The following is a 20,885-nucleotide window of genomic DNA, read 5'->3' as shown; positions in this document are numbered from 1 at the left end:
AGTTCGTTTTGCCAGTGTGGATATTTTCTCTTTGAATTGAACTCCCTCGCCTTCTACCTTGAGCTGGGTCGTTAATCTGATATTAAGCACTTCAGCAAATACCTCACAAGGAGCTTGTCTTATCACTTACCTTAAATCACATGATTTTTCACAAATGTTGTTTTGACTGAATGCGAAAATAATGGTTTTCTGGCACTAAGTAAAAACAAGGCTCCTTCACAGAATGCAAATCAAAATCCCGTGGAGCTCTACTTTCGAACTCAATGTTTCAAAATGTAAGTAATGCATTGTAAACATTCATCAAAGTCTCATGCAAGTGTCAACCTTGGTGTAAAGCAGGATGCTTTCATGATCAGCCAAAATGTACCCAGAGCTGAACTGATTCAATTCAAGTGACTTCAATCTCATGCTGATTTTCCTTCTCGTTTTCTAATTGATTGCACATGATCGTTGGGGGAAATGCTTCAATTCACAAATCGTCCAATAGTGCTGGAAATCGTGTCTGTGCGTGGTGTTTAAATGCAGGACACATCTTGTAAATTAATTAATAATTTATGGCTGATACATTCCAGAGCACAAGCAAATTTTCCAGTAAATATTCATTCACATTCACACGACCATCACTGACAATTCCACTGCTGGAATCTCAGGGAGTCCCTCTCCCACTGCAACTCCCAGGTCATTTCCTCTGCCCTGAAGCTCTTCAACCACGTCCTGAAACAAACTCGCTACCACAGCTACATTTGCTTCCTCAGTGCCTGCCTCCGTAATCAACTCGTCCCACATGGACTCCGGACCACATTTAAACCAGCAGAGCTCAGACCCAAACAGGACAAACAGTACTGACAACAGATTCAAAAACACCAGCAATGGTTCTCCTTTAAGATCCTCCGCTCCATGCTCGCAGCAATGTGCCGGCACCTAACCACTCTACAGTCAGCCCTGCCTCAGCTGAGGGCCATACTCTCTCAGAATTGCAAAGGACCCCTTCTGGACTACATCCTCAGGAGAATTCATACTCTCAACAAACAGTATTTCAACTCCATCTCAAACATCAAAAATTGTAAGTACAACAAACTTTTATCTATCCACCTCCATAACCAGCGCTCCTCAAACATTCCAGTAGATTCCTCCAGCCTCTGGAACTGGTCAGACACCATTAGCCATGCGGCTTGTGCAGCCACCATCCCCACGCTGATTGATGATGTCACTTCCACCACCATCATGGCCGCATCCACAGCCACTTCTGCGCCTCAAAATTTCTAATGCACCACATGTTACATCACTTCCGCCCCTCACATCATCGCTGATGTACACACTCAGTGACTTCCGCACCCTCTACTGCCATGTTTGCCACCACTTCCGACCCCTCCAACGCCATTCACCTGCATTCTGCTGACACGACCCCTACAAATCCCATGGTCACCATCCCCGCCTCCCAGAACTCTGAGGGGAACACCACCCCTGCTCATGACTCCATCCCCATTCCCCCACCACCACACCCACTCCAGCTCCCAGATCGCAGCCCTGCCAGGTTTTGACCATTCCCCCTGATCTCACCCTCACTGAGAACAAACATTCAGTCCTCAGCAAAGGCCTCACCTTCATCCCCCTCCGCCCACACATCAATGAATTTAACACATGCTGTGACGTCAGCTGTATTCCTGATGAAGGGTTTTTGCCTAAAACGTCAATTTCACTACTGCACGGATGCTGCCTCAACTGCTGTGCTTTTCCAGCACCACTGTAATCTCGCCCCTTATGTTTCACTGCCAACATCAAGACATTTCCTGCTGGCCAGCGTCATAAACAAGTTGCTCAGGCATAGGGCCACGCTCAGTCAATCCATGAAGAGTGCCCTCCTCCTGAACCCTCAATGCTTATCACACCACTTGGTTAACTCCTGTTCGGAGAGCAATGGGACACCAACCTTTACTTGGAGATATCCACCCATAGAAACCAACAAGAAGTTCAAATGTTATCGATGGGGTGGACACTTGAGATCGGAAGCCAAAGCAGAAACCACAGGCCGAATCTCAGCAGGCCTGGCAGCATCTGTGGAGAGAAAGCAGCTTTTAAGATTTGAGTTCAGTGCTCCTTCTTCAGTCCCTTCTTCGACAGGGTACCTTGCATGTCAATGCCTTATTTGTCAGTGTCACAAAACAGCTGCTGCATTACCAGCTCCTTTTGGCAGCAACAACAGTGATACATGGGCGATCCTGCAGGAACTCATTTCGATTCATTCCAGTCCATGTGGAACAATGAAGGATCTGACGAAGTCTTCTCTCTTTCTGTCACCATATTTTTCCCATTCTTTCTTACCCACTGTCCCCTTTCTCCACCTGTTTGTTCCTCTTTCTTTCTTTCTTTCTCTCTCTGTCTCTCCATGACCACAACCACTATTTTGTCCCTGTCTAGCTTTCTTCTATTTCTTTCTCTTTCTCTGCCCTGCTGTCTCCGCTGTACCATCCCCCGTCACCAACTCTCTCGTCTGTTCCTTTCTCTCCACAGATCCTTCCTGACCTGACATATATTTATCATATTCTATGTTGTTATTTCAGATTCTTGAGATATTTTTCTTGTTTCTAAATTCAACTAATCTGAATGCAGTAACTTAATGATACCCTGCTGATTTATCTGCTCATAATTTAACTCCAGTTGATCTTATTTCTTTCTTTGTCCGGTTTACATGTATTGCACACTTGCCTTCTGAATTGAGAGTAACCAGAGTCCAAACAACTCAATAAGTGAGTTTCAGTTTTTCTGATTATTCACCCTTCTCCTGAGCAAATGCTGATGGAAGTTACAAATGAGTTTTTGGGTTCCTGAAACCATTTTAGCTGAAAGGAGTATTCATTTTTTCTGTAATTCGCGTGGATATTGATTACTTTCTCAATGAATCCAAAGTGACTCTGGCAGGATAGAAGGAATTCTCCATCATGTGAGTGAATGCATAATATCATCGACAGTGCTTTGATCACGTTATAGAACTGCTTGAGCAAGATATGTTGCCAGGATAGCAAAGAGCTACAACTATGTTCCTTTGTCAGCATCATGTACGCAGGTGTAATTGCAGCGTTAAATGTGATGGTTGTTGTTCTGATAACATCTAGAATGCAAAGTTTAAAGATTCTAAAGAGTAAATTTATTTCTTTGCAGTCAATTCCTCATGTTGTGTATTGTAACATTCTATTTGTTTTCTCAATGTCTTGCTATACCTGAAAACTACCATGTTCCAATTCAAAAACTCGGACATCCAGATTCCTCTGCATCTCAGAGCTCAACCTTCTTATCATTTAGAAAACATTTTTTCTCATTCTTCCTGCCAAAATTGACAATGACAAAACTTTTAAATGTTAAATTCTGTTTTCTATATTATTGGCAGTGCTTCATTTATTTATATGTCTTTGTAGCCTCTTCACGCCTCAACACTAACCTTTCAACGTATGTTTGTCAAAACAGCAAATATAACAGTCATAATCTTAGACCATTTGACCAAGTTGCTTGCAATAATCATGAATAATTAAGGCCTTTGAACTGCTCCCTGCCATGCACAACTTGCTGTATATTCACACGCAGAAAATAATTCCGATTTATACAATTTATCTGTTTTTCTTTTGCATGGCTAATCATACTGTCTGTTATCCCCGACAACATGGGCTGTCATTTTCTGCACAAACTTTGATTAAACAAATTATCAAATAATGCCTGGATATCTAAGCAGAGTATAGCCACTGGCACATCTTCATAGTACACTTTCCTTTCGAAAAGAACTCCAATAAGTCTAAGAAAGGATGACTGCATTGTCCAAAACCATAATGCTTCTGCCCAATCAAACTTGATATATTCAATCTCTCCTGCAAAAATAACTTTTAACATTGTCTAGCAAACATTTGTCTGTGTCTTGGTCGTCAAGGTGCTCAAGATGCTACCCATTTCCTTCTTAATATGTTGTTCATGAAGTGATAGCTCTCAAGGTATTATAAAGCTGTAGAGTCAAACACATGTACAACACAGAAACAGATCTTTGGTCCAACTCGGCCATGCCAACCAAATATTCGAAATTAATTTAGTCCCTTTGCCAGCACTTGGCCCATACTTAAACCTTTCTTTTTCAGATATTCTTCCAGATGTCTTTTAAAATCTTTCGTTGTACCAGCTTTCAATACTTCCTCTGGCAGCTCATTCCATACACGCACCACATTCTGCGTCAAACATTTGCCTGTTCCATCCCTTTTAAATTTCTCACGTCTCATCTTAAGTCTATGCCCTACAGTTCTGGACTCACCCACTACAAGGAACAAACCCTGTCTATTTAACCGACCCTTGTCAATCATGATTTTATAAATCGCGACAAAGTCATCCCTTGGCTTCTGACGCTCCAGGGAAAATAATACAGCCTCTTCATACTCAGTGGTTGTTCTGACTCAAAAGCTAACTAGGGTGTTTAGTGTAACTGTCTCAATCAAGGAATTAAACTTCCATCAGAATAAATTGATGAAACAAGACAGTTTTTCTCTCTTTCTTCATCCGATGTAATGATTTTTTTACAATTGAAGATTGTCAGAAAAGTCAATTTCCAAATCATGTTCCTTTTCTGAACACTTGCCCACTACCTACCCACCGCCAACACACGTCCCTGACCACAAACAACTCGTTTAATTCGACAAGCCTGAGATATAGCTACAAGTCAAGAAGTATCTCGGGTGTTCGTATTTCCGATGATTCAACCGCAGTGAAAGAAATGTTTTTGAACTAGCCAGGCCATTTTGCAAAGTTGGAATCAATAGGGACTCGTTGTCGTATTCCCAATGCAAATTCACCGTTTTATTAGTCAATCTTTAATCCAACTCTGTGTGCTGGAACTGAATTGAAATCTGCATGCTTGCCTCAAATTCAGATTTCACGAATTCAGCAGTTATATAATCAGCAATTGTTCGTGACTGACTTGCTCCTGATGTTTAACTCAGCAGTTTGGGGAATATAATAAAATCGACTCCTTTTAAAATAAAAGATGCAAAGCCTGTATTGTTCTGATTCATTTTATCATGAGTTGAGGAGGAATGTGCCCTCCACTGCTCAACTAATTTTTTAATAGCCATTTCCTTTCCAGATTCACTCCACTCTGAGGACAACCCCATAACTGCAATTGGTATCCCTCCTAAAGCGGTTTTCTATGTCTAATATTACTTCAATGGGTGCATGCAGGAATGTCGAAGATGCTTCCTCGAGTCGGACAGTGTCAAATGAAATGTCATCGTTTTTGGAAATGTGGTAGCACATATAATACAGGGACGAAGTGAAATTTCTTACCACAAGAAGCATGAATCTGAGCAATGTGCGCTGGATGCTTCAACATACACAGGAAATGGACAGATTTTTTGTTATCAATATCTTAATAAATATTTCATCTTGTGCCTAAGACGAAATGGAAAATTCTGTGACATGGACGAGTTCTTTCAGAAGTTCATCCTAAATTTCAGCAATAACGTGGCACCTTCCAGAAACGTTTGGCAGAAAAGAAAACCACTTGATTGGACACACGAGAGTGAGAGGGGTTATGACAACTTGAAAGTTGTGCTGACAACTGCATTTAGTTTTAGCAATAACCCAAATTTTGTGAAGCCATGCAAACTGACTGCGGATGCCAGAAAAATTGATAAGGTGTCATTTTACTGCAAGAATATGAGGTGGGGGTTGAGCTTGTGAACATGGACGCAAAACTCAGTCATTCAGCACTTTCAATTTGCTGTGCCATTCAAAAAGTTATTGGCTGATTTGATTTGAACATGAAGTCTCCGTTCCAGCATGTTTTGATGATCTTCATCCCAGTGATAATCAAAAATCTATCTCCTTACAGGTTAAAATAAAACGTAAGAATTCTACATTACAATTACTTTTTGAGGCACGGAATGTCCAAACTTACATTCCTTTCAGATAAATCAGTTCTCACCATTACTGTCTAAATGAACCACACCTTATTTTGCAACCCTTGCTCTGATGTTCGGATCAGGGTAGGGTAGGGCTACTCTGTCATTTTTCAAAAAAAAGTCTGTTTTTCAAGAATGTCTGCAGCATTATTGAAAAGAGACACCGAGGCTTGTGTTGTCTCTGCAAAGGTTCGAAATGTACACATTCAAATTTCTTGTGGTCTCTTGGCCTAAATGACTTTTGACAGACTTACTCATATTGACGACAATCCTTTCGTGCTTTCTTTGCTTTTGGAGAACTTGTGTATAAAAAGAAATGAAGTTTCTGGAAGTTTGATAATGCAGCTGTATAATATAAAAGCCATTCATTTTGCTGGAAAGAACAACATTTTAATGGACATTTTGGCAAAAGCTAATGTGAATTAAACCAATGTGTTAAAACGTCCTGATTGAAGCAGCTTTAAGTGCAATATCACTGCTCTGGCAATTAATGTGTTTCATTTCATTAACTTTGGTGAGCCATAGAAATCATGTCAGAAAGTTCTTTCGAATGCTATGTCAAACTACCTCTTAAGAATGCCTTTCCATTGTTCAACAGATGCATTAGAACACTAGAGAAAGAGAAGAGTAAGATAAGAAAGTTACAACTGGGGTCAGACATGGCACTGTTGTACAATCTCTCACGCTGGGCGACTTGGCCTGGTTCCAAGTCTCAGTTTCCCCACAGCCCTCTCCTTGCACACGTTGATTTAAACGGTGGAAACGTGATGCTTTGTACCGACCTGACGAAAAACCTTACCCTCCGCATCGAATTAAAGTTAACCCAAAATAATTAGGTCTCGCGTGTTTCTCCCAGAGATTAGTGCCTCTGGAAGTTGGTAGTCATTATCCCTGATTCTCTCTGGATCACAGAGCTCACTTTAAATACTCCGCAGTGACTTGTTTTTTGGGAATAGTGTGTTTAATGAGATCTGCTCACTCACTCACAGAGGATTGGCTTCTATATAAGTCAAGTGCCTTTCAATGCTTTGCATCATTTTGAATGCTTGCACTTTCACCTGAAAATGGGATCACAGGCACTTCTGATGGAAATTCTCTTTCCTATTCTTGCAATCGTTGGAATTCCTGGTAAGTGGTTAAACGTTCTGTGACATTTTTATTGCTGGTTCTGCGTTGAATTTCGTTTCAGCAATTTGCAGCTGTACCACACGAATTCATCTCCTGCATATTTGCTGCGTTTACCTGTTCTTCATTAATATCAGATTCAATTTGAGTGCAATTTGCCCTCTCCCACCCTCTGGTTTGGAAACACCTGCGTTTAGCCTGAACAAAGAAGATAGCAATGAAATGAAATAGATTTAGCTGCAGTGAATTGGATGGATAGATTGACAGAAATGCTTGCAATGGCAGACATTTAAGGGACTAATTCATGAGTCTTGGCAAAAAGAAAATATATCCCAGTAAGGAGGAAAGTTTCCACAAGTGCGATAAATCCAACAAGTTAAACAAAGGAAGGTCAGAAGCATATTGAGTTGAAAGATAACGCACGCACAGATGCAGAAATCCGGCCTGCAAAATGAGGTAAATTCAGAAGTCAGCAAAGGAGGACTGACAAGAGAGAGAAAATAAATTGAGAGCCAGCTAACAAGGAATATAAACACTGACTGACTGAAAGAGCTTTTTATAATATGTAAAAAGGAAGATAGTGATAAGAGTGAAAATGAATTGAGGAGATAATAACAAGGTACAAGGAAATGGCAGGGGGCTTATAGAGATATTTTGCATCACACTTTGCAGTGACATTGATTCTAAAGAATATAGTGGAGAAACTGATGCCCACATCAATCACTAAAGAAGGAGGATGAGACCACCTAATGATGTTAAAGACAAATAGGTTCCGTAGCCCTGATGGCTTGCAGCCTCGGATGAAAAAAAGGTATGTACATAAATAATGAATGCATGAGATGAGATTCCCGACAGTATGGAAAGAGGCCCTTTGACCCAACACGTCCACGCTGACCCTCCAAAGAGTAACTCATCCCCTTAAATTTACCACTGATTAATGCACCTAACACTATGGGCAATTGAGCATGGCCAATTCACTTGACCTTCACATCTTTGGATTGAAAGAGGAGACCTGCATAGAGACGAGGAGAATTTGCAAACGCCAGTCATGTAGTCACCTAAAGTGGGATTTGAAGCCAGGTCCCTGGCGCTGTGAGGTTGCAGTGCTAGCCAATCATGTGTAATTTCCCAAAATCCTTGGAATTGGAGTAGTACAGAATTAACAGTTTCATGCCAGCTGTATTCAAAAGGCGGGGGGAGGTGTGAGCAAAGAATGAATGTATCTATCATTGAAAAAGTATTGGAATCTGTTACTAAAGATGGGATAGCACTATAGTTGAAAAAAATATTAATCTCATCCAGCAGACAGGACAGCTTTATGAAAGTGAAATTTTGTCTGACAAATTGATTTGATTGTTTTGAGGAAGACTCAACCAGAATAGATATAAAGGCAACTGTAGATATGTTCTACTTGACGTTTCAGAATCCCCTCAACAATGTAGCCACCGAAGGTTCAACCATTAAATAAGATCCCCATGCTATTGGAGGTTGTGCATTGTTATGGATAGAGAATTGGCCACACGCCAAGAAGTAATGATTGAGGATACGGGTTTCTATTGAGTTTGGCGTTCTATGAACATTGGGGTTCCACAGGGATCTGGGACTGCAACTCTTTACCGTATACATTAATGGCTTGAAGGAAGAAAGTGAATGCACGACAGCCAAATTTGCAGATGACCCCAAACATAAGTTGAAAAGCAGATTATGAGAGGGACATCAGCGGTTTACAGCGAGATATTGATGGGGATTGCGGGCAACAAGTCGGCAAATGGAGTCAAACATGTGATCACGTGAAGATGTTCATTCTGGAAAGTAGAACAAGAGACAGAGTTGTATTTAATGAGAGAAAAGAAACTGCAGAAAGCTGGAAAACAAAGGGATACTAATGCATCGAACATACAAAGCCAGCACACAGGTGCAGACGGTAATCTTGAAGGAAATGGAATGTTAACCCTAATTTCAAGAGTTGATTTGATTTATTTTAGTCGCATGTACCTGAGTACAGTTTAAAAAAAAGTTTGTTTTGCGAGTAGTACGGCGAGATCATAGCAAAGAATACCATACAGACCATGGGTGTTCAGATGATCTGCAACATACAGGTTACAAATGCACAAGAATTTTGCAACACAAGATCAACATTAACAAAGTCAACATTATTTGAAGTTAGAGAGATCATTCAGCACTGAAATACTCAGAAGCTTTTCTTGAGCCTGTTCATATGTGTGTTCAAGTTGGAGTGTAAGAGTAGGGAAGTCTTACTGCTATTGTACAAGTTGGTGAGACCAGATCAGGATTTCTGTGAACAGTTTTGATTCTCTTATTGAAAGAAAGGTACCATTTCATAAAAGGCAGATCAAAGAGGGATTTTTCGGTTCATCACATATATGGAGGGAATGTACAATGACTGAAGGCTAAGCGTTTTGGGAGTCCACTGAATGGATTTTAAAAGAACGAGAGGTGATCTCGTTTCGACATATCAGATTCTTCAGGGGCTTGTCAGGGTAAATGCTGTGAAGATGTTTCCATTGATGGGAGAGTGCTTTAATTGTTCCTGCTTCCACCTGAAAATGGGATCAAGGGCACTTTCTGATGGAAATTGTCAATCTCATTCTTGTGATCCTTGAAATTTCTGTTAACTGGTGACGAGCTGTTGCGACATTCTTGTTGTCTGTTCTATTTTGCGAGAGCCAAAAGGGCATATTCTCAGAAGAAAGGAGTGTCAATTTTAGACAGAGGTGAGGAGGAACGCTTTCCCTCCAGGGGTTGTGAGCACTGAGGGAGCTAATGTAGGGAGGGTCCTTTTGTATATTTAATGCTGAAATCGACAGATTATTAATGAAATTTTAAAAAGGAAACTTTTTTGACGGCCATTAACCAGAGAAAAGGAATGCTGGAACACATGGATTAGGAGTAGGAATAGACCAATTGGTCGTTTGAACACCTTCTGACTTTCGGGAAGATACTGGCTGATCTGAACGAGCTGCATCATCCCGCCTGCATTCCATGGGGTTCGACTCACTGGTGTATGCACAATTTATCCAACTCAGTCTAATAGGTCCAGTCCTCACGACCTTTAGAGGAAGAGGATTTCACATCATCACCATTCTCTGTGAGAATAAAAACCTCCTTATCTCTGTTTGAAAAGAGAAACTGTTCATCCTTAAACCGTGTCCCATTCTAAATATACTTCCTCTCAAGCAGAAACTAGCTCCTGGTATTTTAATTTTTGTATTCCCATCAAGGTTTTAGATGTTTCAATGAGATCACGACATTCTTCTGGAATCAAACTCATATAGGCATAACCTTTCTTCGCAAAACTAGACTTTAATCCTTGGAATGAGACAAATGAATCCTCTCTGAGCTGCTTCAAAAGCAATAAGATGTGTTTTCTTCAAACGGGAGATTAAGTGGTGCAAAGTGTTAACCAGTTTATATTATTCCTGAAATCGTCTTGCAATCATTCGAACCTTATGCCTTTTCTTAACCCAATTACGCCCAGGACAGAGACCAAGGATTACAAATGAAATGTCATTGTTCTTCACAGTTGTACAAGCATATAATTACCTCCAGCATCCCACAGTCTTGACTGGCAATAGCTGACAGTGTGCCTCCCTGATGGATTTTCTTTACAGCTAACGTGATGACAGTGCTGACTCTTTCCCAAGGGAAGTGCGGCCTTTCCGAAGGAATCACTCGTTACATGACTGCCATGGCAACGGGAGATCTGATGGTTCTAGTCTTCAACGTGATCGTGGGCGAGATCATCAGGGATTTTTTCCCGGGTTCGCTGCTGAACTACACTCCGGCATGCCGACTCAGTGTCTTCCTGCAAGGGTTCAGCCTCCAACTCTCCATCTGGTTTACCATCGCTTTCACCTTTGACTGCTTTGTAGCAATTTGCTGTGATAAATTAAAGGCGTGTTATTGCACGAAAAGAACAGCCAATATCGTTATAATCATCATGAGCGCTCTTTAACATCATGGTCAACATTCCCTTGCCTTTTCGCTATGAGCCCATTCATGTTCTGAACAATGTACAGTGGGGCTGCCGCACCGTTACTGGTTACCTCAGTTCACCAGCCTGGGCAGCTCACCGGTGGCTCACCAACATCTCAAACATGTTTGTTCCTATTCCCCTGTTGCTGCTGTTGAACTCTCTCACCGCCCGCCACATCCTAGTGGCCAGCAGAGCTCGCCGGGCTCTGAAGAGGAGCAGAGGTGGCGCTGGGAAAATGGGCGGAGACCCTGAGCTGAAGAGCAGAAGGACCTCCATTGTTCTGCTCTTCACCATCTCTGGATGCTTCATGATGCTATCGGCACCCATCACTGTCATTCACATCTGTGTCGGTGTAACCCACACAGTGAATTACCAAGGTTCAACTTCGCTCTATACAGCAATCAGGGTTGCGTTCCTGCTGATGTGCACCACCTCCGGTACAAACACCTGTATTTACGCACTGACCCAGAGAAGATTCAGAGAGGAGATGACACATGTTCTGACATTTCCATCCACCTTGCTGTGTAAACCACGTAAATAATTGACATTGACATGGAGGTGCTGAAGTAATGATAACTTCACTGGGCCAGTAATCCAGAAACCAAAGCTTAAATCTTGGAGACTCAGTATCAAATAACATCATTCGTGAAATTTCCATTCAATAAAATGGTATTTTTATGGTGACCGTCTGGCTGTTAGTTTTTGTCAAACAGAAAGCTAATTGCCTTCTCAGATCTAAGGGGCAGATTTGTGATATCTTTACCTGGTCTGTCTACCAGTGGCATCCGGGTAAAAACAAGGACTGCAGATGCTGGAAACCAGAATCTAAATTAGAGTGGTGCTGGAAACGCACAGCAGGTCATGTAGCATCCGGTCCTGCTCCTCGGATGCTACATGACCTGCTGTGCTTTTCCAGCACCCCTCTAATTGAGATCAGTGGCATCATGCTTATGGCCATCTGGGTTACTAATTGTTGCTCTTTGGGCAATATATATCAACCTCACCGATGATAACAGTGTCTCAAATCAACAAAGTACATTTATGCCCTCATCTAATTTTTATAATTCTCAATAGAACCCATCTGGTCCTGAAACCTGGGCGTACTCCCATCTATTTCAGAGTTGTGGTACAGTCACGGAAACAGACCCTTCAGTCAAACTTGTCCGTGCCTACCAGATATTCTAAACTAATCTAGTCCCATTTGCTAGCACTTGGCAAATTCCCTTTAAACCCTTCCTATTCATATACCCATCCAGATGCCTTTTATGTTGTAATTGAACCAGTCTCCACCACTTGCTCTGGCAGCTCATTCCACACACGCAGCACACTCTGTGTGAAAAAGTTAGGTTCCTTTTAAATCTTACCTCTCTTACCCTAATGCTCTGTCCTGTACTTCTGGACTCTACTCCGCCCCCCCCCCACCGCCCCTCCCACCAACCCCCCCAGGAAAAAAGTCTATTTATTCTATCCATGCCCCTCATGATTTTGTACGCCCCTTTAAGTTCACCCCTAAATCTCTGATGCTCTAGGGAAAACAACCCCAGCCTATTGAACCACTCAATGCAGCTCAATCCCTGCAACCCTGGCAACATCCTTGTAAATCCTTTCTGAATAACTGACCAGCTTGGTTCAAACACCAGCAAATGTTGGGACTCACAATACATTTAAATCAGACGTTAGCAAGGCCACAATTATCGAGTTTAATGTGGATTTGGCAGTCACATTGACAGTTAGCGGGCCATACTGATTTTGTTGAAGAGATTAATTAGCAAAATACCAGATGCAAGTCACCGAAACTCCTATTCTCACACAAGTAGATGGGATACCTGAGGCTCATATAGTCGCCAGCTTTTAGAGAGACGGAGTTCAACCAGCTGGAGGGAGAAGCAGGATAATGCTTCAATCTACTAATATGATTGGTCCACTTGGAATGATGACAAGGGTGGAAGGATGCGTACGAAGGTGACAATTCATCCTTTGAATGCAGTGCTAGTCTCGTATGGATAGTGAGGATAAGGGATATGGTCTGATGGGTTTGACAGGAGTCTTCCTCTGCAGGTGCTATCAGATCGTCTGCATTTTGTCAGCACTTTGTTTCTATATCAGATGTCCAGCAGCTGTGGTACCTTGCTTTAGTGTTGATGTGTCTTTTGCAGAATTTAGGAGAAAATAAGACGATAAGGTGGTGGAGCAGAAGTAGGCCATTCAGCCTGGTGAGTAAACTTCACAATACAATGAGGTTATGTTTGATAATCATCAAAAAATAGATTAGGAAATGAGGAGGTGCAAGGAGTCTTGGGTGTCCTTGTACTCCAGTCCCTTAAACTAAACATGCAGTTGCGATAGGCAGTGAAAAAAAGCAAAAGAAGTGTTGACTTATTAACGGGACCAATTGACGAATGGGACAGGGGTGACTTGCTGCAATTTTTACAGCCTTGGTGAGACCACACCTGGACTGTTGTGTGCGACTTTCGGTCTCATTATCTTATGAAGTATCTTTTGGTGATGGAGGAACTATGACGTAAATTTCCCAGATTGACCCCTGCGATGGGAGAACTTTCATTTGAAGACAGACCGGATAATTTCAGGTTATTTTCACTGAAGTTTAGAGGATTGAGTGGGATCTTATAACGGCAAAATTCCATGAAACTAGATATAAAATTATAAAATTCTGTAAGAGCGAGGCAAGGCACGAATCGGAACAATGTTCCAATGACTTGGTATTCCAGAACCTGAGCTCACAGTCCGAGCACACTGAATCGACTATTTAAGACTGTGATAATGAGAAGATTCTTCATCTAACGAGTTGTGAGCGTTTGGATTCCTTGCCACAAGATGAGGTTGAGACTCAATTCTTGATTGGTTTCAAGAAGGAGTGAAGTTTGTTCTTCAGGCTGCAGGTATCAAAGGGTTTTGGAAGAAAGCAAGAAACGGTATTGATTTGCACGCAATTCTGACTCTCAGAATTTTAAAATAGTCGTACTTTTAAAATCGAGAGCTGGGGCATTGTTGAATGTGTTAAGAGTAAATCAAAAGTCATGAATTTACTGAATGACACAACGTGAAATGAAAACAAAATCACACTTTTACAGGTTTTCTTTTTCTCAATAATTAAACCAAATATGTAATTGGTTTACTCATGATAAAACAGGTCCAACATTGACTTGCCGAATGCATTTACAGTGCAGTCCACTCAGCATTCGGGGCACAACAATTTGCGACAAAATCCTTCACAGCTCTAAATTATCTGGAGGAGAATTCTAAACATTTCTTGTCGGATGAAGATACCAATTCTGACCTTACAGCAGCTCCCAAATAAACCAAGTTCCATCAGCATCGTCTCCTCTAAAATAATGGAGTGCTCGGGAATCTCCTCAGATCTGCTGAAGGGAATATTAATTGTGTGACTCTACCAGAGTCACCTTTCTCTGACCTTAACAATATCGTTACCATAAAATGTAGGCTGGTAATTATCAACCAATTACTGTAAAGTAAGTAAACATGTCGTCCTCGCCTTATTTCTCTTCATGTCCTCTTCCTCTCCGTCTTCCCAGCAGCCTTCAGGTCACTCTGTTCTCGGTTATTGTATCACTCCTCGCCGGTGCCATCCAATATTCAACGTTTTTTTTCTATCACTTCAGGCGCTCTTCACTTGGAAAATAAAGAAAAACGGCTTCTTTTGAAGCAGTGAAGAGTCAAAGGCTTCATTCTTCTGAATATATTTATCAGTAGTCGAGGAAGAATATGAAATGTGTATCAATTTTGGTTTAAATACCCATTACCTTTCCAGAAGCGTTGATTTCTGAGCATTCCTTAGACATTCCTGCACAACAATAGATGTCCCACTGAAAATACAAAAATGAGATTTTGTTTGTCTCTCATCATTTCAATGCCTGCATGTTATTTTTCTTCATATCTTTTTAACATCAGGAGCTTTACAACTTTTGCCTGTTCCAGAAAAGTCGTTCCATATCCAGGTATTCTGTCCATCCAGTCTCCTTCAGAATTCCCTCATGACCAACATCACATTTATGACATCATAGACATACGCCAAAACTTCTTTGTCTTAGGTTTTTGAGTCTTGACTTGATACTTGACAAAATCGACATATGGAGGATGTTTCCTCATGTGGGGGAACTCTGGATGGAGAGGCCACTGCTTAAAGATTAATGGTAGCGTATTTAAAAAAAGAGATGAGGAAAATTTTTTTCCTGAAGCCATAACGAATCTGTGTTGGATGTTGAAAAATGGAGCAAATTTAAGAATGAGATACACAGATTTTTATTTAGTAATGGTTTGAACCGTTATGCTTTTCTTAGTTCCAAAGACGAAATACAAAATCCTGTGATATTTTGACGTAAATATATTTTACCAGAAGTTGATTCTGATTTGCAGCACTTCAATCGCACCTTCCAGAAATTTATGGAACACAGGATAAAAAAAAATTGAATGAAAACAGAAATGTCAAAGGGACCTATTTTTCGTTTGGCGAGATCTTGTCAAATATGAATTGAAGTTGTTTTTGAACTTTAAGACATTAGCTGTCTTGCATAAAAAGAACAACATTATCATAGATACTTTGTTTTTGTCAATTTTGCTGGTGATAATTTGAGTTAAGATCTCTTAGTCAAGGTAGACTTGAGTAAAATGTGTCAAAAGGTCTAGGTTATAAATATATATTATTCGTGTTATCGCCACTATCGATCCGTACCACACAAATAACGCTTAAAACAATCTTTCTGATAGTAAACGAAATTGGCTGTTGAGAATGTTTTTTCATTTGTCACTGAATGCAATAACTAAAAGGAGAAAGAGACAGGTAAGATTAGAAAGGTGTAACTGAGAGCTTATTTCACACATTTGTAGGATTATTCTATTTGGGTTAGAAGGCCTGGATTTAAGTCTCACTTTCTTCAGAGCCGTGACGTAGTTGACTTAAAAGTATAAAACTTGGGGATTTGCATCTTCGACATGGACTACTCTACTCTGTCTGACTGGTTAAAGTTGAGTTGAGGCAATCAGTTCCCTCGTGACCTCCTGAGAAGTCAGAGCTGTACAGCCTGAGAGATACTGGTCCTGACCCTCGGTGGATCACACAGCTCACTGTAAATGCTACTCAATTAAGCGAGATATTAACTTGTTCGTTAGAAATAGTACGTTACGTGAGATCTGTTGACTCTTTCACCGGAGGGTAGGTTTGTTATAAATTGATGATGTTTCAACGAATTAACTCATTTGGACTTTTTCTGCTTTCACCTGAAAATGCGAGTGCAGGTGCTTCCAATACAAATACTCTTTCTTGTTCTTCCAACGTTTGGAATTACTGGTAAGTGAATAGAAGTCACTGTAACATTTTTCTTACCTGTTCTGTTTTAAAATTAAATCTTTGCAATTTGAAACCAGATACCCCGATCTAACACCTTCTTTCTGCGAAGTTTTCATTTCTTTTAATTACCATTGATTTCGGTTTGAGTGCAATTAGTCCTGTCCCAGCTGACTGAATTGGAAACCACTGTGTTTATCCTAACAGAAGAAAACGGCAGAGGAAATAAAGAATTATTTTCCGTCCGTCTTTTTACCATCCCATTAATACGCAGAATGTGGTAAAGGAGGTCAGTCAAATTAACATCAGGAAAGAAGGAGCATTTCAGAAACTGATGTAGCGAAAGTCAAAAAAACGTTGCTGGCTCTGATGAATTGCAACCTTGGATCCTGAAAGAGGTAGGTGCAGAAATAATGTGTGTTGTATTATTGTTGTGGAGAACGTGCACAGGTTTGAAAAACTGTCCATGTGATACACCGCTTCAAAAGGAAGAAAGGCAAAATGTGGATAGAAGTATCTATTGAAAAAAGTGTTGGAAAGGTAATTACTTTCGGACAGCAGAACATTTGGATAATCCTAATTTCATCAAGTGGAATTTTGCAGATTACAGCAAAACTGATTGAAAAGGAAATTTTGCAAAGATGCAAACTTTTTTTTTCAGAGACATATTATCAGATTAAGGAAATGGGCAAATTAATTGCAAATGGAGTATAATATGGGAAAATGTCAAGTTGTTCATTTTGGAAGGTAGAACAAAACAACAGAGTTTTATTGAAATGGAGAGACACTGCAGAAAGCTGGTACACAAAGGGAATTGGGGCTACTTATATTCACACCCAGATAAAGAGCACACAGGCTTACGGTGTAATAAGGAAGGCAAATAGAATTCTGGCCTCTTATTTCAAGAGGGTTGAGTACAAGAGTAGGGACGTCTTACTGCAAGTTACAAGCAGCTCGTGAGAATCGATCTGTAAGCAGTTTTGATCCAGTCATAAAGGAAAGAAAAAGTCATACGACGTAATTCAGAGGAGAATAATTCGGATTACCAAAGGTGTGGAAAGACGGACTTGTGGTCAAAAATTCAACAGTTTCAGAGTTTGCTCACTGGAGTTGAGAAGAATTAACAGTGATCCATTTGAGACACATTGGATTCTAAGGGCCTTGATAGGGTAAATGCTGAGAGGATGTTCCCCTCATCAGAGAATGCTTTGTCTGTTCCGGCTTTCAACTGAAAATGGGATCAAAAAGCAGTTGGAACAGAAATTCTCTATCCCATCCTTGCAATCATTAAAATTCCTCATCAGCGGCGAACAGCTAAACATAGCTTCCCACTCCTTTGTGTATCCAAAATCTGTACAAATCAATCTGATAGGCCAAGTCCCAGTTTCCTTCAAGATAATATAATTCCGCTCTCTAACCACTCTCACAGAGAATAGTAAATTCATTACCCCTGTCAGAAAAAGGATACCGTGTCCCCTCATCTGAATCACTGTAATCAATAGGAAACTATCTTCTTTTGTGTTCAACTTTATCTCATCCCCTCAAGAGCTTACATGTTTCAAAGAGATCACCTTAGATTCTTCCAGACTCAAATGGAGATGGGCATAATCTTCCTTCAACAAAACCTCCTTTGCAGGAATGTAGCAAGTGAATCGTCTCTGAGAGACTTCTAAATGATATTTGTTTGTTTTTAAATCAGTAGAGCAAGTGGTGTGAAGTGATGCGCAATGGCAGTGGGACGCTCAGTGGTAGAATTCTTGCCCACCACGCGGGAGGCCTGGGTTTGATTCACGGTCAACACATTTTTACATTTTGGCGTGGCACAGTGGTTAGCACTGCTGCCTCACAGTGCCAAGTACCAGTGTCGATTCCTGCCTTGGGTGACTGTCTGTGTGGAGTTTGTACATTCTCTCCGTGTCTGCGTGTGTTTCCTAAGGGTGCTCCAGTTTCCTCCAAGTTTTCTCACACAGTACAAAGATGTGCAGGTTAGGTGAATTGGTCAAGCTAAATTGCTCATAGTCAGGGTTGAATATGGGGAATGGTTCTGGGTGGGTGAATCTTCAGAGGGTCAGTATGGACTTTATGAGCCGAAGAGCCTGTTTCCATACTGTAGGGAATCTAATCTAATCTAATTGAATATACAATTCCTGAAATTAGCTTTTGATTATTTCCATGGCACAGACAATGTATTGTTAATGAGATTTCACTGATTTTCGATGAGGGTCAAGGCTCGAATTGTCAACAGCAGTTCAATCTTGTGGAATCCAAGATGGAAGATATAGAATATAGGGAAATAGATGGTGACATCTTGAAGAATGTCCATATTACAGTGGAGGAAGTGCTGGATGCCTTGAAATTCATAAAAGTAGATAAATCGCCGATACATCACCAGGTGTAACCTAGAACTCTGCGGGAAGCCAGGGAAGTTATTGCTGGGCCTCTTGCTGAGTTATTTGTATCATCAATAGTCACAGGCAAGGTGCCAGAAGATTGGACGTTGTCTAAAATGGTGCCACTGTTTAAGAAATTTGATAAGGACATGCCAGTGAACTATAGACCAGTGAGCCTGTCATCGGTGGTTGGCAAGTTGTTGAAGGGAATCCTGAGGGAACTGTGCATGTATTTGCAAAATGGACTGGTAAGGCAAGTCAACATGGCTTTGTGCATGGGAAATCATATCTGTCAAACGTGATTGAGTTTTTTGAAGAAGTAACAAAGATGATTAGTGAGGGTAGAGCGGTAGATGTGATCTATATGGACTTCAGTGAGGCACTCGACAAGGTTCCCCATGGAAGACTGGTGAGCATTGTTAAATCCCACAGAATACAGCTAAAATTCGCCATTCGGTTACAGAACTGGTTCAGAGGTAAAAGACAGGAATGGTGTTGGAGGTTTTCATACTGGAGCCTGTGGCCGGTGCCACAATGATCAGTGCGGGATCCACTATTTTTCGACTTTTATATAAATGACTTGGATGTGGGCAGAAGAGTTTTAGTTAGTAAGTTTGCTGATGACACCAAAATTGGAGGTGTGGTGGACAGCGAAGAAGGTTACCTCAGATTGCAACGGGATCCTGATCAGATGGGCAAATGGGCTGATAATTGTCAGATGGAGTTTAATGTAGATAAAAGTGGGGTGCTGTATTTTGGGAAAGCAAATCTTTGCTGGACTTATACAAATAACGGTCAGGTCCGAGGGATTGTTGCTGAGCAAAGAGACCTTGGCGTGTAGGTTCATAGCTCCTTGAAAGTGGAGTCGCAGGTAGATAGGAGAGTGAAGAAGGCGTTTGGTATGCTTTCCTTTATTAGTCAGACTATTGCGTACAAAAGTCGGGATGTCATGTTGCGTCTGTACAAGACATTGGTTCGGTCACAGTAGGATTATTGCATGCAATTCTCGTCTCCGTCCTATCAGAAAGATGTTGTGAAACTTAAAAGGGTTCAGGGTTGGAAGATTTGAGCTATAGGGAGAGGCTGAACAGGCTGGGGCTGTTTTTCCCTGGAACATCACAGGCTGAGGTGTTGGCCTTATACAGCTGTATAAAATTATGAACTGGCATGTAAAGATAAATAGACAAAGTCATTTCCCTAATGTTGAGGAGCCCGGAACGAGAGGCATGGTTTAGGGTGAGAGGGGAAAGATGTAAAAGAGATCAATGGGGTAACTTCTTCATTCAGAGGGTGGTACGTGTAAGGAATTAGCTGCCGGAAAAAATGGTGGAGGCTAGTACAATTGCAACATTTAAAAGACGTCTGGATGGGTATATGAATAGGAAGAGTTTGGAGAGATATGGGCTAGGTGTTGGCAGATGGGATTAGATTGGTTTGGGATATCTGGTCGTCATGGATGAGTTGGACAGAAGGGTCTGTTTTGATTCTTTCCCAAGGGTCGTGTGGCCCTTCCAAAGGAATCACTCACGACATGACTGCCATGGCAACAGGAGATCTGATTGTCCTTGTCTTCAACGTGCTGTACGTCTCAATGACTCTTTGTCTCCATGACTTTATCTTTGCTCATCCCTGGTGTGTTTTGACACATCTCACGATTGGATTTTCTTTACAACGAACATGATGACAGTTCTGAATAATTGCATGTCGAGGAGTCTCTTAAATGTTCCCAATGACCCTGCCTCCACAACTGCTGCTGGCAACGCATTCCATGCTCTCACAACTCTCTGTGTAAATGACCCGCCTCTGACATCCCCTTTATCCGTTCCTCCAACCAGCTTAAAACTATGACCCCTCATGTTAACAATTTCTGCCCTGGGAAATAGTCTCTGGCTATCGACTCTGTCTATGCCTCTCATTATCTTGTATACCTCAATTAGGTCACCTCTTCTCCTCCTTTTCTCCAATGAAAAATGTCCGAGCTAAGTCAACCTCTTCTCATAAAATAAGCCCTCCAGTCCAGGTAGCATTCTGGTAAACCTCCTCTGAACCGTCTCCAAAGCATCCACATCTTTCTTATAATAGTGCGACCAGAACTGGATGCAGTATTCCAAGTGCAGTCT

Source organism: Chiloscyllium punctatum, chromosome 30 (assembly GCF_047496795.1).
Source record: "Chiloscyllium punctatum isolate Juve2018m chromosome 30, sChiPun1.3, whole genome shotgun sequence".
NCBI lineage: Eukaryota > Metazoa > Chordata > Chondrichthyes > Orectolobiformes > Hemiscylliidae > Chiloscyllium > Chiloscyllium punctatum.
The sequence above is the reverse complement of the archived record's forward strand: the minus strand, read 5'-3'. Positions refer to the sequence as shown.